Source organism: Mus caroli, chromosome 12 (assembly GCF_900094665.2).
Source record: "Mus caroli chromosome 12, CAROLI_EIJ_v1.1, whole genome shotgun sequence".
NCBI lineage: Eukaryota > Metazoa > Chordata > Mammalia > Rodentia > Muridae > Mus > Mus caroli.
Window position 1 is genome coordinate 71,636,604 of NC_034581.1, and position 24,964 is coordinate 71,661,567.

Here is a 24,964-nt window from a genome sequence, read left to right on the forward strand (position 1 = left end):
GGCCTTTTTGTCTTATTGACGGTGTCTTTTGCCTTGCAGAAGCTTTGCAGTTCCATGAGGTCCCATTTGTCAATTCTTGATCTTACAGCGCAAGCCATTGCTGTTCTATTCAGAAATTTTTCCCCTGTGCCCATATCTTCAAGGCTTTTCCCCACTTTCTCCTCTATAAGTTTCAGTGTTTCTGGTTTTATGTGAAGTTCCTTGATCCACTAAGATTTGACCTTAGTACAAGGAGATAGGAATGGATCGATTCGCATTCTTCTACATGATAACCACCAGTTATGCCAGCACCATTTGTTGAAAATGCTGTGTTAGACACCTCTTGTGCATTGCTTGGACCAAAGCTGGTTGTCAACGTGTTGAGAGTGTTGTCTTTGGGTGGGTGAATGGTAGACGGTCACTTCTTTTTAGTTCATTTCCTTATTGCCTGCATTTTCTGATTTGTTTTGCCATAGCGTGCATTGCATTTGAACCAAGAAAAGAATTATATTTCAATGTTTAGAAAAATCAAGTTGTTGCCATGTCTAGGAAACTTTCCCTGAAGAGTTCTGCTGAGTTCTGGGCTCTCCTTTTAAACCTCACGCCCCCTCAGCACCTCCACTCCCTCCGCTCTGTCGTATTTACTTCGGCTTGAGGTGTCTGTAGATGTTCTTAAAAGGCCGAGAATCCTTGAGTAGGCAGTTGGCAACTTGAGGGTAGAGGCTGTATCATTTCTTTTTTAGGAATAGCTTGAGTATTTCTTAGCCAACCTCAGTTTTCTACCTACCCCTGAACTGAATCCAAGTCTGAGAAACTGAGGGTGTTTGGTTAGAGCAAGGTTTGCTTGTACCCAGATGAATTCCACAATTTTTTCCAACTTAAAATTCCTGACACTGGCTAGAGCCCAGGCAGCACAGCACTTGTCTAGCCAGTATGAGGGCCTTGCTTGGATTGACAGCACTGCAATATGCTTCCTGACACTTAACAATCTAGATTCACAGGGCAGCTTTCTGTAAGGACTTCCTGGGTCATAGAACTTGGGCCCACACTTTAGCTTATGCATGAAGTAAGCCGAATCTTTTAGAATCTCCAGATACCCTTTAAGTTTTGTTTTATTTTATTTATTTTATTTGTTTATTTATTCTTGAGATAGAGTCTGACTATGTAGCCATGGCTGTCCTGGAACTCACCATGTAGACCAGGATGAAGTGAATGGGTCTACTCAGTATGGTGACCCTAATCCTAACCCTAACCTTGAACTCATCGTGATCGGCCTGCTTCTGCCTTCGAAGTGCTGGGATCAAAGGTCTGAGCCACCACTGCCTGGTCCATACTTTTTCCTCACTGTTTTATTAAACCCCTCACTGCTCTGAGAGGCCCGATGAAGGCTGAGTCATGACTTATTTGCTCACCTGGTGTTGGGTTAAGCACCAAAGATGACTAAAAGCAGGTGTGACTAAGAACCTGGGCTTTCCTGGGTGTGGTGGCACACATCTGTCATCCTATTCCTCAGGGAGCTGAGGCAGGAGGATTATCTCAACCTCTATTCCTAGAAGGAAGGACGGAAAGTGGGGAGGCAAAGGAAGAAGGGAAGGTAATGGTTTAAGTCAGGCATGGAGATGTGAAGAGAATAGTGCTACATGGGTCAGATAAAGGTTTAAACAACATGGCCCCAGCGTGGCTATCTGTAGCAAATGAACTAAGAAACCAACTACCACAAGGAAATCCATGGTTAGTAATAAATATAATGATTATGTCACTTGTTACACAACCATTTCCTTTTTTTTTAAGATTTATTTATTTTATATATGTGAGTAAACTGTACCTGTCTTCAGACACACCAGAAGAGAGCATTAGATCCCGTTAGAGATGGTTGTGAGCCATCACACATGGTGATGTGGTGGCTGGGAATTGAACTCAGGTCCTCTGGAAGAGCAGTCTTATCCACTGAGTCATCTCTCCAGCCCAACCATTTCATGTAAATGCTACTTTTCTATATTTTTACCTAAATATGTCCTTGAGACCGAAGGCATACACCTTTATCTAGAATAAATAAACTACACCACACTTTCTCTTGTTTCTTGCCTCTTAATTTCCCAGCCCCTGGGAACCTTGGGTCCTTGGCCTCAGAGCCTGGACCAGTCCTAGTATGAGCACTTGTGAAGTGGAGGCTGGTAATTCAAGGGTTCAAGGTCATTCTCAGCTATATAGCAACTTCAAAGCCAGTTTAGGCTATATGAAACCCCATTTCAAAAACCAGACAGGAACCAAGAGTAAAAGGACTTAGGCCAGATAAGCATTGTTCTAGTTCTGCCTGTAGGTTACAGATGAGAAGTTACTTCTCCTAGCCACACATGGGAATGCCCAGTGTATAGGACTGTTATGAGAACTAAGGAAAATATGACAGAAGAAGTGCTCTAGTCTTAGTTACTGGCAGCTTTTATTACTACGGGGAACTTTCAGTGCAGCAGAGATAGTAAGAAAGGACAGTCCTCACCGCTGACTTGAAAAACCCTTTCTGAAAAGGGAGATAGGAAGAGCTGCTCAGAATGTGTGGCTCAGAATGAAAGATAACATTTTCATAGGTGGGAGGCAGGGAGGTTATGGATTCTCTAGGAGCCGACTGTGCATGGGAACCATCTGAGACACCTAAGACAACTGCAGAAAGTCTTGAAGGCATCTAGAAGGACAGGAGAGAGACGGAGTCAGGGAGAGGATGTGTGGTGTGGAGGAGTGATGCTGGGTAGGTTACAAACTGGAGGTGGCTGATGGGGCTGTAAGGTAGCAATAGCCTGGAAGCTAAGGGCTCTTGCAGTAGAGGAAATACGTCCTGCACTGGTATCATTAACGAATACTATGATCTTGGACAGTAGTCCAGGTATTTTTCAAACGCCAGAAAATCAACATCCAAGCTCAAGGCATCAAGTAGCTTGGGTGTTTGGTGAAAACCCATTTTCTTGTTCCTAGATAGAGCTTTCTTGCTGTGTTCTCACAGAATGGGAGCAAGGGGGCTGTGTGGAGTCTCTTACATAGTCACTACCATGACTGAGTTATCCTCCCAAAGTCCCACCCAAATACCAATGTCTTTCAGGTAGGACTTCAGTGTGTGAATTTTGGAAGGACACAGACACTTAGAATATGGCAGTCCCTCACCCCAGGAGCCTGTGGGATTTTGTTTGTTTGTTTTTTGCTTGTTTGTTCTTTGCTTGTTTGTTTTTTGCTTGTTTGTTTTTTGACTATGTAATATAGCTAGTGATAGCTCCTTCTCCTTAGGACTTTTTATGAGGAATTCATTTAATAATGGTATGGATTGCATTTTAAAAGTTCACTAAATACTAGCCAACATTATTGTTGTTATTAATAATAATTACTATAGAAACTGCACTTGGACATTTTACTTCTACAGAAGAATTCCATCGCTTAACCATCCAAGTCTTTCCTATGCATTTAGATACCCACATGCAGTCACCTGTCACATAATAATAATAATAATAATAATAATAATGTGCTGTACATGTATGTTTGTAATAATAGACTACTTTTAAATAGCATAGTCTATATGTCAAGCATTGTTCTACATACTTAATATGGAAACTCATTTAATTAGGTACTATTATTCTCCCTGTTTAGACTTTGTCATTGGTGTGTGTGTGTGCCCGCGTGTGCACGAAAGAGAGAGAAACAGAGACAGAGACAGAGACAGAGAGACAGAGACAGAGAGACAGAAAGACAGAGAGACAGAGAGACAGAGAGACAGAGACAGAGACAGAGACCGAGACAGAGACAGAGACAACTTTTGAAGTGATTCTCTCCTTCTGCCACAAGTTCTGGAGACTGAACTCAGGTCATTAGAATTGTAAGGCAAAGGCTTTTACTTGCTGAGCCATATTGCCAGTCCCATTATCTCTATTTCATAGAGAATACAACTGAGGTACAGAGAAGATAAACAGCTTGCCTAGGTAACACATCTAATAGGCAAGAAAGCTAGAATTTTTAGTTCCAGGAGTGTGGTTCAGAATTTATGTTCTTAACTACTTGACTATTAATTAGATACCCATGTTCAAAGACTGAGGAGAACAGAGGAAGAGGTTGGGAATCAAACACTAATTGTTCCTAAAGGTGATCAAGAAGAGAGATAGGACCCTATAAGACCACACCCACTTGGAGATCAGTTTGGGTCCCACGGCAAATCCTTGTGGCAATATGTAAAATCAGTTAATAAGCCGAGCACATTGCAGATGACCCTTGGCCACAGACCCTCCTTGCCCAGTGCCAGGCTAGAAGACAGAATGTGGTGGGATGGATATAAATATACCCAAATCCTATCTGCAAAAAATATTAAAGCTATGAGTAATGGTGTTATGAATTGGAGGCCAGGCTGATCTAGACAACAAGTTTCAGAGCCATGTTTTGAGACCCTGTCTCAAAAAAGAAAAAAAAGCAGCACACAGTCTGCTGATCATGAGTTGGGTTGCTGCTTTGCTGGACCATCAGCTGTTCACAAACGGATTCTTTTTCCTTTTTTTGCTAAGCTAGGTAGGCTGGCCTCTCCACCACAAACATGTTTCTTCTCCCTTTCTCCCTGAGCATACTCCCTGCATCCCCAGAATTCTTCCATTTAGCCTTTCTAGCTTCAGATAGCTGATGCTATGGTGCAGACATTTGAACGTTGGTTATAAAATAGTCCTAATATCCTGAGTGTCAACTTGAAATAACTAATTAGTAAATTAAGTTGATTGTTAGCAAGAGCCATAATCCTGTTAAAAGTCTTGGAGAGATCAGGAATTCATGACACATACCTAAACATAATAAAAGCAATACACACCAAACCAACATCCAACATCAAATTAAATGGAGAGAAACTTGAAGCAGTCTCACTAAAATCAGGAACAAGACAAGGTTGTCCATTCTCTTCCTATCTATTCAATATATACTTGAAGTTCTAGCTAGAGCAATAAGACAACTTAAGGAGATCAAGAGTATACAAACTGGAAAGAAAGAAGTTAAGGTATCATTGTTTGTGGATAATATGATAGTATATATAAGCGACTCCAAAATTTCTACTAGAGAACTCCTACAGCCAATAAACAACTTCAGCAAAGTGGCTGGATATAAAAATTAACTCAAACAAATAAGTAGCTTTCCTTTATATAAATGATAAACAAACTGAGAAAGAGATTAGGGAAAGAACACCCTTCACATTAGCCACAAATAATGTAAAATATCTTGGTGTAACTCTAACCAAGCAAGTGGAAGATCTTTATGACAAAAACTTCAAGTCCTTGAAGAAAGAAATCAAAGAAGACCTCAGAAGATGGGGAAAATCTCCATCTCATGGATTGGTAGGATTAACATAGTAAAAATAACCATCTTACCAAAAGCAATATACAGGTTCAATGCAATTCCCATCAAAATTCCAACATAATTCTTCACAGAAATGGAAAGAACAATTCTTAACTTCATATGGAAAAACAAAAAACCTAGGATAGTGAAAACATTTCTGAAAAATAAAGAACTTCTGAGGGGAATCATCTTCCCTGACCTCAAGCTGTACTACAGAGTGATAGTAATAAAAAACATGTGATGCTGGTACAGAGACAGACAGGTTGTTCAATGGAATAGAATCAAAGACCCAGAAATAAACCCACACACTGTTGGGCCCCATTCTGGCCCTGGTTTGGTCCTTGAGGACAAACCCGAGCCTGGCTCAAGTTTCTTGTGAGAGAGCCTAAGCCTGGATCAAGTTTTGTGACCTTTCTCAGTCACTTCTGTATCGGGGTGATTCAACAAGACCTGTTTGGCTCTGCCTCTTCCCCGATGTTGCTGAAGTAGAGCTTTGACATTGGCCTTGTCAGTTACTCCATACCCTCCGTCACTCTTCCCTGACTCCTACATCATCTTACCCCATCAGAAATACCTTTCCCCATGTTCCAAACTTATCTAAGAGAGAGGCTGATGCCATAAAGTTGAGTCCCTGCTTTGACAAGACTCCCAGCTCGGTGTGTTTCTTTTGGGCCATGGACACTCGCCATCCTGCTCAGCCCTGGAGAAAATGAATATGATATGTAGCTGCTGAGGGTGGTGGGGGTGAGTGGGGGGAATTTGTAGAAAGTTGCAGAGAACTGGGATGTGAGGTTCTTCTAAGGCTCAATGTGGGTGACCTTAGTAGAAATGTCCAACAGTGGGGAGATGGAACCTGAGGAGCCTACTTCCAGTAGACAGACAGGGCCCCCAGTGGAGGTATGGCGACACCAACCCACCTTCAAAACTTTTGACTCAGATTTGTTTCTGTCTAAAAGAAATGTAGAGACAAAAATGGAGTGGAGACTGAAGGAATGGCCTATCAGTGGCTGGCCTAACTGGGGATATATCTCATGGGGAGACTCCAAGGCCTGACACTACTACTGATGCTATATTGTGCTTACAGACAGGAGTCTAGCATGGTTGTCCTCTGATAGGCTCTACCAGGAGCTGACTGAGATGGATGCAGACACAGTCAACCATTGGACTGAGGTCTGGACCCCTATGGAAGAGTTAGGGGAAGAATTAAAGGAGCTGAAGAGGACGGCAACCCCATAGGAAGACCAACAGTGTTAACTAACCTGGACCCCTGGGAGCTCCCAGAGATTAAGCCACCAACCAAAGAGCATACAGGGTCTGGTCTGAGGCCCCTGGCACATATGTAACAGAGGACTGTCTTGTGTGGCCTCAGTGGGAGAGGGTGAGTTTAATCTTGTAGAGACTTGATACCCCAGAGAAGGGGAATATCAGGGGGGTGGGGGTGGGAGTGGGGGGGGAGTGGGCACCCTCTCAGAAGAAAAGGGGAGGGAGGATGGGGTAGAGAATTCTGGGAAAGGGGCTGGGAGGGAGGGCAACATTAGGGATGTGGATAAATAAAATAATTTTAAAAACCCCATGATTTAAAAGTTTAATTATATAAACACATAGTTAAACTATATTTGTTTGTTTGTTTGAGGCAGGTCTCACTATGTAACTCTGGCTGGTTTAGAACTTACTATGCAGGCCAGGATGGCCTTGAATTCACCCCAATCTTGCTACCGCTGCCTGATGGGATGAAAGGCACGTGCCAACATGCCTGGGTGTATATATTTTGCCGGTAAGCTAGGTGTGATGTCTCATGCATTACTCAGCCTCAGCAGCATGCAGAAGCAGGAAGATTTCTAAGAGTTTGGGATCAGCCTGGGCTACATAGTGAGTTCCAGGCTGGCCCTTATGGAGAGGAACACTCTCCCACCTCACTCCTCAAAAGCAAGATAAAAAAAAAGGTCACTAAGTTAGTTTACTACATGGCATGCTAGTGCATGCTCTTTTTTTTTTTTTTTAACATTTAATGACATAACCTTGCTAGAATTTAGCCAAGGTGCCCTCATTCAGCAAACACTACAGTCAGCCCCACCCCTGAAGCCCATCCTCAGGTTCCAGGAGATTGCTGACCTTAGTTAGAATCATATCTGGTAGCTGGGGCCATGTGTTTCAGTATAGGGGTTCCACTAGAGTCCTTGGATTCTATGTGGGAGGAAAGGAGAAGGAGGGTGGGAAGAGAAAGAGGAAGAAGAGGAGAGGGAAGGGGAGGAAGAGGAAGAGGGGAAGGGGAAGAAGAGAAAGGGGAGGAGGAGGAGAAGAAGAAGGAAGCAGAGGAGGAGGTAGAGGAGTGGGCAGAGGAGGAAAAGAAAGTATTACTGGGCAAGGCAAGCCAGACCAGACAGGACCATACCTAATGCCCCAGTTCCTGAGCTAGGCCAGCCCTACTTGGGCTTGAATGTTTTAAATACAAACTTACATGTAAGACTTTTGAGTAAAGTTCTTTTAGTAGTTAAATTGAAAGTGACTGATCTGATCTCATCTTACTTCACTGTTCAGGAAATGAAACTTTACACAGTTCAGTTCCAGCGTACGGTGACTTCCCCGGAGCCTGCGGGAGCAGAGTTCACTGTTGGACTTAGGAAAGCCAGGGCTGTGGTCTCCACAGTGGGGCACAGTTTCCTGCAGAAATTGGCAGAAGCTGCAGGACACTTCTGCTCCTCATAGGTCTTGGTGCTTGCCAAAGCCACAGGCACGGTGCCTCTTTGTCCTGCACACAGCAGACTACCCAGCAAGTTTGGTAAATGTTCTCTGCCATTAATAGAAATTTAGAAGGACTATAGGCTTTCCAGACCCGTGGTCCCTGGCTGACTTGAGTCAAATTGAAAATCTGACCTCTATAAGCAGGTTTAAAACTGTTCTCAATTTTTGCTTGAGGAAATCTGCTTAAAGTCTTGGGAAAACAAACACCATTAAACAAACACACAATGGCCATGTTATTTTGTACTAAGCAGAGCCAGAAACAGGTATGTGGCTAGAGAGAAATAGGATATGGTTTGGAAGCAGAGGTGTGGATGATATGATATTTACAAGGGGGAGTGTATATCAATGATTGTATACAGGAGAGTGTATGTATGCAGGGAGTATGCTATAGGAAGAGTGCGTAAAAGGAGGAGTATATACAAGGGAGGTGTATATGGGGCATATATATAGAAGTATACATAGGAAGAAGTATATAAAGGGGAAATATATACAGGATGAGTATATTCAAGGGGCATATATACAAGGGAGTATGTATATAGGGGTAGTATATACAGGGGAGAGTATATATGGGGTAGGGACTGTTTATAAGGGTTAGTGTTTACAGGGGAGTGTGTAAACAGTGGGGAATGTGTACAGGGGTGGTGTATACAGGGTGGTATATTCAGGGGTGGTGTATACAGGGATGGGAGTGTGTGCGTAGTGGGGAGCCCATACATGGGAGAGGTGACAAAATAGAGAGACAAACATCCACGGAATGAATAGACATTTAAAACAACCATTTTTAGAGTTAAGGAATTCAGTGCCAGTTGTCCAGGTGCACACGATTTCCTGGGAGAAAGTCCTTGCCAATTGCTTCCCTCTAACACAATTTGATTCCTTTTGTTATCAGTTAGTTTTACTGCATTATGTAATCTCAATTATCCAGTGCTTAGTGCTTGCAGCAATGCCTTGCACAACACATTTTTTTTTCTGCTAGCACTATGATGACAAATTTCATAATAAGCCTTAAATTAGTTGTTTAAAGCTATAGTAACAAAATACCACAGACCAGATGGCTTGAACAACACAAATTTATCTCTGTGTAGTTGTTGAAGCCAGAAGTCCAAAACCTAGGTGTCAGTGATGGAGATTTTCTCCATGGCATGCAGGTGCTGCCTTAACAGTCAGTGCTCACACTGTACAGGGCTGGCACCTTCCAACATCCTTTTCTTCATTGTGTGTGTGTGTGTGCTCACGTGCGAATATGCGCGTGCTTACGTGCATGCATGTACAATAGCACGTGTATGGCAGTCAGAGGACAACTTGCAGGAGTTGGTTCTCTCCTTTCACCATGTGGGTTCTAGGGATCAAACTTAGGTTTCAGGCTTGGGGACAAGCACTTTTGCCCCAGAGCCATTTTGCTGGCCCTAATGTCTTCTACTTATGAGAACACCAGTCACGCTGGATTAGGGCTTGGTCTAAAAACCTTATATTAACTTAATCACGTCCTTAAAGACCTTTTCACATTCAATTGCAGTCTGATGAGCTGGAGGGTAGGACTTCAATACATTAACTTTAAAGAGATATAATCTGGAGCCTAACAAATGTTCAAGAGCTGTTTTACCTACACTGCATGAATGTGACCTCAGTCACAAACTTGAACACAAAGGGTCCTTTTTCATTGACACTGAGATCTTTCATCATCTACACAAGTTGGCTCTTATGCCAGTGTGGAGGGCCTATAGGGGAGGTAAGTGCCTATAAAAAAGCAAAACAACAACAACAACAACAAGCCCCCTCAAACAACTTACATTGACTTAAAGAATTTTGACACTTGCATTTCTCTTCTTCAAATTGCCTTATTGTTTGACTTTTACAAAAAATTATTTTCTTACTTGGGAAGTCCCCAGATGATGCTCAATATTAGCAGACTAATGACTTACATGGCTACTAGTGACACGGAAGTGGGTGCAGCATCTGTGCAAGGCTGAGAGTAGGTAGCTACGCCACTGGGCAAATCAATGACAGCTTTAAATGAAAGTTGTTTCTGTGTCTAAAAAAAAAAAGGATGAAAGATAGAATGCTTCCTCTTGTCCTGTGTCATCCATTCCTCCATCCCTTCCCAAGTCCACTAGGATTTGTCAGACAACTAAAGCAGGCTGAGCAAGTGAATACTATTGTTGTGTTCCTGCCTTTTATCAGTTTAGAGTTGAGCTGTACCAGCTATTAAAGAGAGTGACTCACAGACATACAGCCTCTATCTTATAAATGGAGGAGACGCTATACTTCTTTTCTGTCCTAGAGTACTGGATTCATTCAACCTCCAGCAAAGACGTAAAGGATTGTAACATAAGAGTTGTGTGAGGAGCTGGAAGGAGAAATGGCTCAGCCATTAGGAGCACTGGCTGCTCTTGCAGAGAACTGAGGATTGGTTCTTAGCACCCACATGGTGGTCCACAGCCATCCATAACTCTAGTTCCAGGGATAGCTGGTTCCCTGGTCTAACAGGTATAGGCACCAGGCATGCCTGTGGTGCACATACACACCTGAAAACACACTCAGACACATAAATAAATACATTTAACATAGCATGACTGTGTATGAGATGAAGTGAAGCTTCTCGACAGACATGCGTTCAAAGATGAACTGTAGGTATTCCTTGGATGGCCTGGACAGGCAACACTAAGAAAGACCATGGTGTGTGCTTTTCTTGTCCTTTGTCCTAAAACCACAAGAGGATAAGACCCAAGGCGTGAACCTGGGTGTAGTGGTGTAAGCCTGGAATCTAAACTCTACACCTAATGTCTGAGTTGGGAGGATTGTGAGTTTAAGGTCAGCCAGCCCTACATAGTGAGACTGTCTGGAGAAGCAATCAAAGGAAATAAAACAATTTAAAATGTATTCTTTATACTTTCATTCTTTTTTTCTTTTTGAGACAGGGTTTCTCTGTGCAGTCCTGGCTGTCCTGAAACTCACTCTGTAGACCAGGCTGGCCTCCCACTCAGAAATCCGTCTGCCTCTGTCTCCCTAGTGCTGGGATTACAGGCATGTGCCACCACTGCCCGGCCACTTTCATTCTTCGTTAAAGGAAACATTTTAAAGGGAAAGTCAATTTAACCAAATCACTACAATACTCAGAGTTACAGACTTTGAAGATAATAATGGTATAGAGTAGACATATTCATTTCAAAAAAAGAGAGGAAGCAGAGATGGAAAGGATTGGACCAAATCAGAACCAAAACCCTAACAGTTCTCCATGTCTGGTGTCTGAGACATGCAGTATGATGTGAACTATGCAGGGCTTGGGCAGCCCTGTCACTGCAGCCTGGCTGTTTGTAGATCAAGTAGCCTCTGTTCTGATCTGATTCCCACTCACTACCTGTGACTTTCCTTGATAGATGTTCCATATTCTTGCCATCTTGAACTTCCTGATCTCTATTGTAGCCTACGCCTCACACTTTCAGATGCATGCGTTTCCTTCCCAGAGGTTGTCTATGTTTCCCGGCATTGCAGGCTTTTATTTACAAGCTGTAGAACCCTGCATGACTCTTTAACTCTTGCATTTAATATTTCTGCATCATGTCGACACTGCTAAGTTCTGCCATTAGCTCAAGTGGTAGCTGGACCCCTTAAACCACAGCCACAATGTCTTCTGAGTACCAGACACATTGGGGCTTGGTTCTAATGCTTTGATTTAATCGGGAATCTACATGTCCAAATGTAAATGTAAAGGTCCTTGTCCCTAATTGGTTTTTGACCAATCAATAAAAATGCCAGTGGCCAATGGCTGGGCAAAGGGAGAAGAGATGGTGGGACCCTTAGATTTTTGCAGGCTAGGAATCAGGAGAGAGGAGGGAAGGAGGATTACCATAATTCAGAGGGAGGCAGATCAGATTTAGAGCTGCAGAAGGAAAATCATCCAAAATGTAGGTGAGAAGGAATGTGGCTCCCGAAAGGGCTGCCCAGAAGTGTCTTGAGCAGCAAAGACTAGGGAGCTGCCCAGAAGAAACAGGGCAGCAAAGATAGATCATAGATTTAGAGAGTGTTGAGTCAGGAGTAATGGAGGGAAATCTATGATAAACCAGACAGAGGATTAGAACTGCCCAGCCTTTGAACTAGCCAAGGCATTTCAAAATTAAGCTAATGTGTGTGTCTTTCATTTGCAAATATAAAGAGTTCCTGGGGGAGAGGGTGGTGGCTGGAAGCATATGACCCCACCAGGAGCCAAAGCAGTGTTCACAGCTATACCAGGGCGGGTAAACCCAGGGAAACATTTCTGTTGGTAGCGCTGTGCGAGTAACCTGTCCCAATGGATTTATTTTCTCAAGAGAAAGTCCTTGAAATGAGTTTTTAATATTATATCTGGGAGCCTGGGACAAATGAGATCTGGCCGATTTTGAGATGCCTTGAAGGCATCCTGTAGCTGTTTTTGTCTATTTTCTGGGTTCTTTTTTCTTCCACCCTTTCCCTCTAACACTAGATAGAAGAGAGAAAAGGATAGACAGGCAAGGAGGAAACATTATTTTTATACTATTTCCTGCTTATTAGGGGTGTCAAGTTCCTTGGGGCAAGTTTTATCCTCACTGTCAAGATATCTAATTTCTTCTTATCGTTTCTTCTTTGTCCACGACCAAGAACAACCAACAGCAAGTAGTAACCCACCACACCTCTTGGGATCCTAGCATTTATAGATACTCTGAAAAGTCCCCAGAATTCCAAATGTCACATAATCACAGAAACTATCTGTAGCTGACAAAATCCCACCCCTGTGAGAACATGAGGCAAATCACAGTCAGCTGATGTGGACAGTCTGAAGCAGCCCCGTGTCCCCATACTTGGGATTAAAATGAAAGCATATTCCTATTTCTGTGTTTTATAAAGAAATCAAAATCCTTACTACAGCATCCTTTCTATTGATGCACTTTACTTTTTCTATAGGTTTGTGTGTTGCTTATATGCAGGTAAGTTAGTGTGTGTGTGTGTGTGTGTGTGTGTGTGTGTGTGTAGGCTAGATGACAACTGTGAGTGTCATTTTCAAAAATACCATTCACCTCCTTTGAGACAGGAGGTGGGAATTTGGCTATGCTGGCTGACTGGTGAGCCCCAGGGTCTTCCTGTCTACACATTCTTAATATTGGTAATACAAGCAAACATCACCATACCTGGCATTGTCGCATGGATTCTGAGGACCAAACTTAAATCCTCATGCTTACAAAGAAGTGCTTTGAGTCATCCATCCAGCCCCATCTACGGTCTAATCTGAATTAGACCGTCTGAAGAGGTGAGAGTCTTTCTATAAACCTGAGTCTTTCTACTCTGACATTGTTCCCAATTCTTTCTGTAAACCTAGTTAAAAGGTGCTAGCAATAACCATGTCACAGCCTGGATACTGGATTGCCTCAGAATAACTCCACCAGATTAATTAGTCCATCTCTTCAGACTCAGCCTCTCTTGAAGCCTCAGGCCATGCCTAATGCAGCCAAGTTCTCTGTCAGCATGAAATCCCCAACAGAGTCCTCATTTCTTCACTGTTTTGATTCCTACCAGCATTGGGAAACAACTGGACTCCCACTGTGATCATCCAACAACTCTGTTTACAGCATTGTAGGCATACTCTCTCCCACGTCTTCAATCTTTGTCAAACTGTTTCCACAGTTTAGTTCTATAAACTAGAACATGGTCAAAATTAGCAGTAGTAACTCTGTTTGTCTGATAAGAGTTTTCTTTTGGTTTTTGGTCACTGTTAGGAAGAATTTAATTTAGTTCGTGGTTTCAGATATTTCTCTCCACAGTGGCTTTCCTGTTTTTGGAACCCGTGGTGAGGTAGAATATCGTGGTGGGAGGAGCTTATGATAAGGACTACTCATCTTTTGGTGAATAGGGATCCTAAAGAGAGACCGAAAAGGCCCACCAGTGACCTACTTCCAGTTAGGCCCCACCTCTTAGAGTTTTCAGCATTTTCCAAAACAGAGCACCATCTGGGGACCAAACCTTTAATCGACTAGCCTTTTAGAGAGGCACTTTATGTCCCAACCACAACAACACTCTAAATGGAAAAGCATTTATTTCTATTAAATTAGGTCTTTAAAAATTCATGGATGAAGAGCTAGGGATGTAGTTCAGTTTGTATAATGCTTGCCTGGCATTTTTAAATCTCTGGGTTTGATCCCAAGTTCCACTTAAACTAGGGATGGTGGCATATACCTGTAATCTCAGCATTTGGAAGGTGAAGACAGAAGAATCAGAAGTTCAGGGTAATTGTTTGCTACATAGCAAGTTCAAGGCCAATCTCAAGAAGAACTTTATGGATGGGTTAGAGGAGCAGGTCTTGGGCTATGCCTCCAAAAGAACTAGTAGAATCCAGCAAAAACACCTGCTAGGATTCAGGCTTGGTGAAAGAGACAGAAAGCCTGCATCCTCCTTGAGGCAATGAGCATCATAACTTCAAGATCAGCCTGGGCTCCATAAAAGAAATGTCAAAATGGCTTCTACCTGTGTCACTATTGAGAAGCCACCACCAGGACTACAAAACCTTACTCAGATCCAGGGTTGGGAAGCCACTTCCTGGGAAAGGCTGTGCCTGCTTGTTCTATAAGGGAAAAAGTGAATGGGATGCCTTGCTTACTGCTTCTCCTCACCAAGAAGCCAGGGATGGGCTCCAGGACTTTTACTAGCAATGCTGTAAAAGTCCAGTGTGTGTAAGCCCATGCTTGCCCAGGAACAGCAGACATAAGAAACTGCACATCTCAAGCAGTGTTTCGATGTACATTCTTCCACATGAAGGGTTCTAATGGCTACTCCATTAGTGCCACACTCCCGTCCTCCTTCCATTCGGCCACATGCTCCTTCCCACAGAGATGGGAATGCTTACCATAGTCCAGTTTGGAAGAAGAAACTTCACAGGCATGGACCAGCCCTCTAACCCCCTTTTTCATCCACAGAAAACAGGTTTTCTGTGTATTGTAGTTCCAGGTGATGAATGTAGCTCCTTAGAGTTGCCTGAAACTGTCCTGAGTAAATGGGTCCAATACTGGGGTCCAATATTAAAATGCTCACTTGCCTACACAGCTTACAACAGGTATATCAGAAATAAGGGGAATACTTTGATCTCTTTGTGTCGATTTATTTTTTTCTCTTCTGATCAAGGGATCTGATCCAGAAAGTAGGTTTGGAGAAATAGTTTAATGCTGTACTGTGCTAGTAGCCACCACCTGACACTTAAGATGCCTCCTGCTTTGAAGTGCTGGCAGCTTTTCAAGCATTTCCTATTTGTATCTCTGTGATCTTCACAGTAACGAGGCAGGATATCATCAGCTCAGTATGTGGCTCTTACCACTTCCTACCTTCTTTTTATTATGACTGTTATATTATGACACATAGAAAATCTGAAAGTATCTACATACATACACACACCCACACAAACACAAACACACATGTATATAATAATTCAAGAAAAGTATGAGGCCGCCAGGATTCTTGCTGCTCTGAGCCTTGCCCAGCCACTCTGAGCACTGAGTTGTTTGGGTTGTTCAGAGCCATTCACTTCCCACCACTTGGGAGAGTCTATCTTAGGGGAGTGAACTAATTCAAGGCCACAAGGTTACTAAACGTGGTGATTTTAATGTATGACCCAGACAGGCTCATACAATTTAATGCTTGGTCCACAGCTGGTAGAATTGTTTGGGAAGGATTAAGAGGTGTGGCCTTATTGGAGCAGGTGTGTTACTAGGGGCAGGCTTTGAGGTTTCAAAAGCCTAGGCCATTCCCAGTTAGCTCCCTTTCTGCCTTGTCTCTACAGTTAAGTTCTCAGCTGCTGCTGTCAGTAAGCCTGCCTGCTTACTGCTGTCTTCTGTTGAGGTTTGGTCTGTTGCTATGCATTGTAATGTAAATTTTGTACCTGAAGGTCTAGGCCTACAAGTGAATTCTCATGTTTACAAGCTTTTGTTGTACAAACCTTGTTTCTTGATATGAAATTACAGGTTAAATAAAACTGGCTACAGGCAATTACTGGAGGGATTAGAAGTAGGTGAGTTTTGAGTTACTTGGTTGGGGGTGGAGAAGAGAGAAGAGGGAGGAGGGAGCAGAAGGGAAGGAGGAAGGAGAAGAAAGGAAGAAGCCATCATGAGGGAGGTGGATCATGAATGTGTGGCCAGGAGAAACAACAAGTATCTGGGGGTACACCACTGGGGAGGTAGGCAGGCTGGCAGAAGAGTAGATTAGGGGTGACCCCCCAGTAATTGTCAGAGCCAAATAAAATAGCCATAGTCGGAGTCTTATTTATTTGTAATCTAGTTTGGGATAAGCTTAAATTGATTGGACTGCAATCCTCCCTGCCATAATGGTCACAGACTCTAGCCCCCTGGAACCATGAGCCCCCAAGTAAATGCTTCATTTTATAAGTTGCCTTGGTCATAATGTTTTGTCATGGTCATGGTAATAGATAAGCAACTAAGACTAGACCCTCTGAGTCCCAAACCAAACAACTTCAAACCCAGCCTTCAGTGGAAGAAGCCTTTATTACTAGCACAAGTCCTCATTCTAGCTTACAAGGTCAGAGAAGGTTCAAGCCATGGATTCTTATTTCCAGCTGTCCATGTCTACTGGATCAGTTTCTGCCTCCTAACATGTCCTGTCCTTTCTGAACCAGCACAGATTGCCCTGGTTACCTTCTAGACAGGTAAGAACAAGTGAGATCTAGAGATGGAGAACCTGCTTTAATCTCGTGACCTGGCTAGGCACTCTCACCTTTTTTTTTTTTTTTTTTTTTTTTTTCTGTCTTGGACCCTACCATGGGGCAGACAATGCTTGTTAGGTAACCCAAGTGCTGTTTTGATTGTCCATGCAGGAGAAGTTCACCTGTATAGTGTGACCAGAGCAGTTGATGGTCCATTCATCAATAGTGTTGCCAAGCAGGAGAACTATGAAAAATGCTAGATATACACTTTAAACTTTTGTGGTGTTGTTGTGGTTCTGTGAATTGAGTATAGAACCTTTTACAAGTGAGGTATGCTGGTTGGTTAGTTTTGTCTTGTTTATTTGTTCTGTCAGTTTTACAGAAGCTAGAGTCATCTGGAGAGAGGGAACCTCACTCATTGGGAAAATGCCTCCATCTGATTGGCTTGTAGGCAAGGCTAAAAGCATTTGCTTGACTAATGATGTGGGAGGGCCCAGCTCCAGCCCACTGTGGCCAGTGTCACTGGGGAAGGTCCTCCTGCATTGGATAAGAAGCAGGCTGAGAGAGCCATAAGTAGCAAACTAGGAAGTAGCATTTCTTCATGGCTTTTGCTTGAATTCCTGTCTTCAGGTTCCTGCTTGAGTTTCTGCCCTGGCTTCAAGTTGGTTTTGGTCAGTGTCAACAAACGAGACCATCTGGGACACCAGGCAAGTGTTCTACTCATGAGTATACTCTCAACCATTCCTTAACCTTTTAAATACAAAGCATACCTGTTTATTTAGGCATCGTCTTGTTTATGGTAGGATCATGACATTTCCCCCAGAACAGATATGTATTAGTTGAAGTATACTTTGCCTTTCTTGCCTTAATTGGGCCCACAGTTCTTTTTTTCACAAGCATATATTATTTCCCCACTATATTTAGGTGCAAAATTTAGGTGCATATTTAGGCATATTTAGGTGCAAAAAGATATTTTAGTAGCTAACATAGTCTGTATTCATGGAGTTGGGATTGTCTTTAAGTCTCAGGGGGTTTGAATGGTTTTGGTTTTGCAGGGGTAGGGGTAGAACTCAGGGCCTCACAGTGCTAGGCAAGCTCTCTACTGAGCTGCATCCCCAGCAGCTTCAGTTGGTTTAAAGTGGAATGAGAGCTTAAAGACATAAGGTGATACTCTATGATGCTGGTGTTTCCCTTCCCTCCTCTCTGCCCAGTCTCCAGTCCACCCCATCCACTCTCCCTCCCTCTTTTTCAGAAAAGGGAAGGTCTCCCATGCATACCAACCAGCCCTAGCATATTGTATCAAGTTGCAGGAAGATTAGGCACATCTCCTATTGAGGCTGGATGAGGCAGCCTAGTAAGGTGAAAGGGTCCTAAATAGGTAGGCAACAGAGTCAGAGACAGTTCCTGCTCCTGCTGTTAGGAGTCCCAGAAGAAGACCAAGCTACACACATGTAATATATGTGCAGAAAACCTACCTCAGTCTCATGCATGCTCCCTGGTTGGCAGTTAGGTCTCTGTGAGTGTCATTATGAGCCCAGGTGAGTTGATTCTGTAGGCTTTCTTGTCGTCTCCTTGATCCCTCTGGCTCCTACAATCCTTCCTCCCTCTTTTCTGCAGTTTGGCTGTAGATCTCTGCATCTGTTTCCATCAGGTGCTGGGTGAAGCCTCTCTGAAGACAGTTATGCTAGGCTCCCATCTGCAAGTATAGTGGAATATCCTTAACAGTGTCAGGGGAGGGCTCCCTCTCATGGCATGGGTCTCAAGCTGGGCCAATCATTGGTTCGCCCTTCCCTCAATTTCTGCGCCATCATTACCCTGCATACTTTGTAGGCAGGAAAAATTTAGGTTGAAGGTTTTTCACCGGGTTGGTGTCCCAATCCCTCTATTGGAAGTCTTGCCTGGTTACAGGAGATGCTCCTCTTCAGGCTCCATATCCCCTATTGCTATGAGTCTTAGTTAGGATCACCCTCATTGGTTCCTGGGAGATTCCATTGCCCTAGGTTTCTAGCTTGTCCCAGAGATGCCACCCACTTCCTGATTCCAATTGTTTTTCTCAGTACTGTCTCCTTCTGTCCTCCTCCCACCTGATCTCTCCTGTTCCTATCTCCATGCCCACCCCCATCCAGTCCCCTCTGCCATCTGTGATGGATGTGTTTTCTATTCCCCCTTGTCAGTGAGATTCACACATCACCCCCTTGAGCCCTCCTTGTTACTTAGCTTCTTTGGGTCTGTAATTTATAGCATGGTTATCCTTTACTTTACAGCTAATATTCACTTATAAGTGAGTACACATCATGTTTGTCTTTCTGGGTCTGGCCTACCTCACTCAGGATGGTGTAAATTTTATGATGTCATTGTTTTTAACAGCTAAGTGATATTGCATTGTATAAATGTATCACATTTTTCAGTTGAGGGACATCTAGGTTGTTTCCACTTTCTGGCTATTACAAATAAAGCTGCTATGAGCATAGATGAGTGAGTATCCTTGTGGTGTGGTGGAGCATCCTTTGTGTATACACCCAGAAATGGTATAGCTGGGTCTTGAGATAGATCTATTCTTAATTTTCTGAGAAACTGCCAAATTGATTTCCAAGGTGACTGTACACATTTGTACTCCCACCAGCAATGGAGGAGTGTTCCTGTGTTTCACATCCTTAACAGCATGAGCTGTTGCTTAAGTTTTGATCTTAGCCATTTTGATGGGTGTAAGATGGATCTCAGATGCTCATGGATTGGTAGGATTAACATAGTAAAAATGGCTATCTTACCAAAAGCAATCTACAGATTCAATGCAATTCCCATCAAAATTCCAACACAATTCTTTATAGATCTTGAAGGAACAATACTCAATTTTATATGGAAAAACAAAACCCCAGGATATCTAAAACAGTCCTGTACAAGAACACTTCTGAAGGTATCACCATCCCTGATTTGAAGCTGTAGTGCAGAGCAATAGTAATAAAACCACTTGATATTGGCATAAAAACAGACAGGTTGATCAATGGAGTCAAGTCAAAGATCCAGAAGTAAAGTCACACATCTATGGACACTTGATTTTTAACAAAGAAGTCAAAATTATGCAATAGAAAAAAAAAAAAAGAAAGCATCTTTAACAAATGGAGTTGGTCTAACTGGATGTCTTTATGTAAAAGAGTGTAAATAAATCCATTTCCATCTCCCTGTACAAAACTTACATCCAAGCAGATAAAAGACCTCAACATAAAACCAGATACACTAACCCTGACAGAAGAGAACATGGCAAGTAGGCCTGAATGCATTGGCACAGGAGACAACCTCCTAAATAGAACACAAATGGCTCGGGCACTAAGACTGACAATTAATAAATGGCACCTCATGAAACTAAAAGCTTCTGTAAGGCAAGGACACTGTCAATAGGACAAAATGACAGCCTACACATTGGGAAAAGATCTTTACCAACCTCACATCCAACAGAGGTCTGATATCCAAAACATATAAAGAACTCAAGAAACTAGACGTCAACAAACCAAATAACCCAATTTAAAAATGGGGTTCAGACCTAAACAGAGAAATCTCAACAGAGGAATCTCTAATAGCACTTAAAGAAATGTTCAGCATCCTTAGCCATCAGGGAAATGCAAATGGAGACACTGCTCATGCCTTTTACCGCTCCTCCCTGCTTGTCTTTCCCACACCGAGCAGTTCAGCAGCAATATTCTCGTGTGTATGACTTGTCCTCATGGAGCCTTTGCAGAGTGTACCACTCTGGCTTTCATAGGAACAAGAACTCTTGTTTTTCATTCATGTATCATTGGTTTTCACAGTAATTAAGTTGTATCATTAAAATTACAAGCATAATGGCAGACGTGGGTTGAGAACAAATAGCACTGACCTCTGGTGAACACTCAGCTCAATCTGTGAAGCACAAGAGCCCGAGAGAACCTCTTTTAGTTTAGCATCCAGCATGCAGGGCATAAATGCATTTTATAGAGGCAGAGGGGCAGGGCAGGTCCAAAGGCTCCTGCCTTTCTTGTCCATCCCAGTTCAGATGTGTAATGGGTTTTGATGGACTTGTGCCACTCCCACTGAAGGGCTCAAATACTAGAGCTCTTCCCTCCCCTCCCTCCCCTCCCTCCCCCCTTACTTCCTTCTCTTCTTTTTCAAGGTTTCGCTGTGTAGCTCAGGATAACCTCAAACTGTGCATCTTTGGTTAGCTGTGGATCCTTCTGACTCTGCCTTTAGAGTGTGCTGGACTCAGTAAGTATGCATGTGTGTGTGTGTGGGGAGGGAGGCTTTTATTTATCCATGCTTTGTTTTTTTGTTTTTTTTTTTTTTTTGGTTTTTTCGAGACAGGGTTTCTCTGTGTTGCCCTGGCTGTCCTGGAACTCACTTTGTAGACCAGGCTGGCCTCGAACTCAGAAATCCGCCTGCCTCTCCCTCCCGAGTGCTGGGATTAAAGGCGTGTGCCACCACGCCTGGCCCATGCTTTGTTTTGCTTTTTTAAAACCCACGAAGCATGGCTCTGCACAGCCTTTCATGTGATGTCCTCTGTGAATGCCTTTTCCTCAACAGTCTTCCCTGACTTACCTCCTTTAGGATAATGGAGTCCCCACCCAGCTCTTTCCCCTGCCTCACAGAACTCATGCCTGCAGCGGCCTGCTGAGAACCATTTCATGGCAGGGGAAAATTCTGGTCTATGGAAAGGGGTAAAGAGAATCAAGAGAACCTTGGCTTCTTCCTACCAAAAGGCAAGTGTAACTCAGTACACACACACACACACACACACACACACACACACTTGAGAGAGAGAGAGAGAGAGAGAGAGAGAGAGATCACATATCAGCTCTAGTCCTCTACTTTTTAGTAAAACATTCATATTCCCTTGTTATTACGAACTGGCTCTATTTTCTGTCTTGAATTTCACAACAAAGAGTCTTCCCTGCCCCCATCAGCTGAAATTTCCCCTTTCAGAACCATCAGGGACAAGTGGCAAAGGTTCGAAAAGCTCGTGGTCTCTAAGCTTGCTTCTCTCTGGAATGAAGCTCTCCACTGGTCCTCTGCAGCAGAGCCAGTCACCGCGTAATGGGGGGAGGGGGAAGAAGAGAGCAGTCCATCCCCACAGTACCCCTCTAAAACGCAAGATGTTAGAAACCAACCAGGCAACTGTGACAATAAGAACAAATGACAAAGATTGTCCTAGATCTCATGGCACTTCTGAAGTGATCAAAAGGGGCTACAGATTACTTCATCCCAACAACTTTGCTACGGATAATAAAGTTAAGACCCCAGGGCACAATGACCTGCAGAGGGCACAGCTACCAGCTGCAAAGCTGGGGAAGAAGCCCCTCCAATGTAGTCATCTGTGGCCACCGAGATGCCAGCCTTTTTCAAGGTGTAGTGGCCAAGCTCCCAGGGAGCTGCCCTAAATATTCCTAAAGTCAAAACTGTTTTCATAATGGTGCAGTTTTTTTTTCAATGTCTGACATCCTCACGGATGGAGGATGGAGTAAGGGTGAGGAGAAATCCTGGTGTCAACCCAGGCACCGAAGTAGAGCAGCCAACTGTATCAGTTGCCACAGCTACACACTTGGAAAAAAACAAAGCCACAACTCTCACCTAAGGATGTCCTTGATGAAGCAAAGGTATCAGTTGTATTAAATATTGGTACGTCTCAAAACTAATCTGTATAATAAAATGTGAATTATGCATGAAATATTTTTTTATGTCTTCCAAAGTATGATTGTTACCATAGAAAAGTGCAGAGAAAAACCAAGGCAATTATTTCAATTGTGAGTTGAATGGACCACTTTATCATAGAACATCTTTTTTTTTTTTTCCTTGAAAGAATGAGTGACAAAGAGTGCTTTTTTTTTTCCCAGACTGGGCACTTGGCAGACAATTTCTCAAAAATGAACAAAGGGAGTCTGTCACCTCAAGGAAAACAACTTATGGTATTTGTTGCCAGTAATGGAATCTGAGCTTCTATGTGCAAATTAGAATTTTAGAAAACTCATACCTAGCACTGTGGTACTTGGTGGCTTCCCAGTGCTTAAGGACCTTCCTGACAAGGTTGGTAATATTCACGAATAGGGTTTTTCTTCAGATATGGCATCATGAAATGTGCCAAGTTTTGGAATACTTGCATAACCCAAGAAGCCAATACTTTCCTGTTACCAGTGCATTGTGCACAGGATACTGCATGCATGGAAGGTATATTCTAAACATTTAATAAGGCTGGCTCTACCAAGCTCCTACTTCATCCCTGGCTCTTCCACTAAATAATCACCATGGTATTTTAAGTGCAAAGCAGATGGAGAGACAGATTACGCAAAGTTCACGGACACAGGGTCATGTTCCTCATCGGAACAAGTGTTTAAAACAGCTCTTTGGAGGTCAGCAAGATGGCAGAGCAGGTGAAGGCAGTGCCACCAAGCCTGATAAACCTGAGTTTGACCCTAAGACCCATATGGTAGAGGGAGAAAACCCGATTCCTTTTAGTGGTCTTCTGATCTCCATACAGGCACTGTACATGTGTGCACACACACAGTAAATAAAATGTAATTAAAAAAATAAGGGCTGGAGAGATGGCTCAGCAGTGATGTGCACTTGTTCTTTCAAAGGACCGGGGTTCAGTTCCCAGCACCCACAAGGAGGCTCACAACGGACTATAACCCCAGTTCCAGGGGATCCAGTGCTTTGTTCTGACCTCTGAGCACACCAGAAATGCACATACATTCATACAGGCAAGGCGCTCATTAACATGAGACAAACAAACCTTTAAAAATACATTTAAGTTTTTATGTCTATATAATAAGACTACCCATAATTCTTTTTAAAAAGGCTTATGCACTCTTCCCTTTCTTAGCTGTTTATTAATGTCAAACAGTTTTTCTTCATGTACTTCAACCGAAAATAACAACTTACTGAATACAGAAGCTGTAGAAGAATGCAGGTGCTTTCCATTAATGGAGGCATTATTTAAAAAATTACAAAAATGGGGACAGAGAGATGGTAAAACAGGCAAAGGCGCTTTCCACCAAGCCTCAGGACCTAAGTTTGACCCCTGGAACCCAGGCAAAGACAGAAGGTGAAAACTGACTCCCCAAGATGTCCTCTACCTGCCACAATCATTCCTGGCACACCTGCAGCCTCCCCTCACAAAATCAAGTAAAAAAAAAAATCCCCTGGCATGTGTGTGTGTGCATGAGTACACATACAACACACGCACATGTACTTACAAAAATTAAAAATAGTATTACTTTTCCTACTAAGTACTTTATTTTAGAAGGTCTCTCTCTCTCTCTCTCTCTCTCTCTCTCTCTCTCTCTCTCTCTCTCTCTCTCTCTGTGTTTAGGTCTGGGAATAGAACCCAAGGTCTCTCTCCTCACTCCTCACTCTACTATGTGCATGTATGTATGTATGTATGTATATATGTATGTATGTAAGTGTGTGTGTATTGGAAGGTGTGCACATGTGGAGATGGAAGAACAATTTTTTGGAGTCAGTTCTTTCTTTTCAGACAAGAGCCTTTACCAGCTAATTGCTGGCCAAGCTACTTTACAGGCTTCCCACACTATCCATCCATCCATCCATCCATCCATCCATCCATCCATCCATCCATCCTGAGACAGAGCCTTGCTCAGTTCCTCAGCTGGCCTGCAATTGTTTCTGTAACCCAATCTGGCCTCCACTTTTTTTCTGTCTCTGCTTTTAAGCCCCCCTGAATAGCTATGGCCACAGGCCTGTGAGAGCCTGCCTAGCTTTGAAGATGTGACTTCTATTCTATAAGAATAGAAATACATATGTTAATATTTAATGGGTTCATTTTGGATGTATTATAGTTAGTAAGTATATGAACATCTCTACCGGGAGAAAGAATCTACATTTCAAGTATATAAAGGGGTTCTGTTCCTGAAGCATTTGACCCTCTGGAAAGTAGGCTGGAGGGAAGGATGTCTGTCTGCTTTGTCAAGTAACACAGGGCTGTCACTGTTTTATTTTTAGCCTGCCCTGTGCCCAGTATCAGAAAACTGCAGAACTTTGGCACCTCAAAATCAAAGAACGCAAAACAAAGAAATCCGAAGTAATGAAAAGGAGAGGTCTCCAGGGATTCGTGGTGCAGTGGCCTCTACTCCTCCAGGCATCCTGTTGGTCTCATACCCACTCACCCACTGCCACCCAGTCCCACCCAGTCCCACCATCACCATGATGGAAAGCTATTGTTCTTTTGGTTCTCAAAACACAGAGACCTAAAAAAAAAAAAAAAAA

At 43.0% G+C, this 24,964-nt stretch overlaps 1 long non-coding RNA gene across 1 annotated transcript in view; it reads left to right on the forward strand.

Moving 5' to 3' along the window:
* The window catches only part of LOC115032792, a 58,978-nt gene extending 37,540 nt beyond the window's left edge, over positions 1-21,438 (forward strand). The window contains exons 2-3 of the long non-coding RNA XR_003838428.1: positions 20,862-20,953; positions 21,293-21,438. This is a non-coding gene — a long non-coding RNA (uncharacterized LOC115032792). The remainder of the gene's footprint in view (positions 1-20,861; positions 20,954-21,292) is intronic.
* The last annotated feature ends 3,526 nt before the right edge of the window (positions 21,439-24,964 follow it).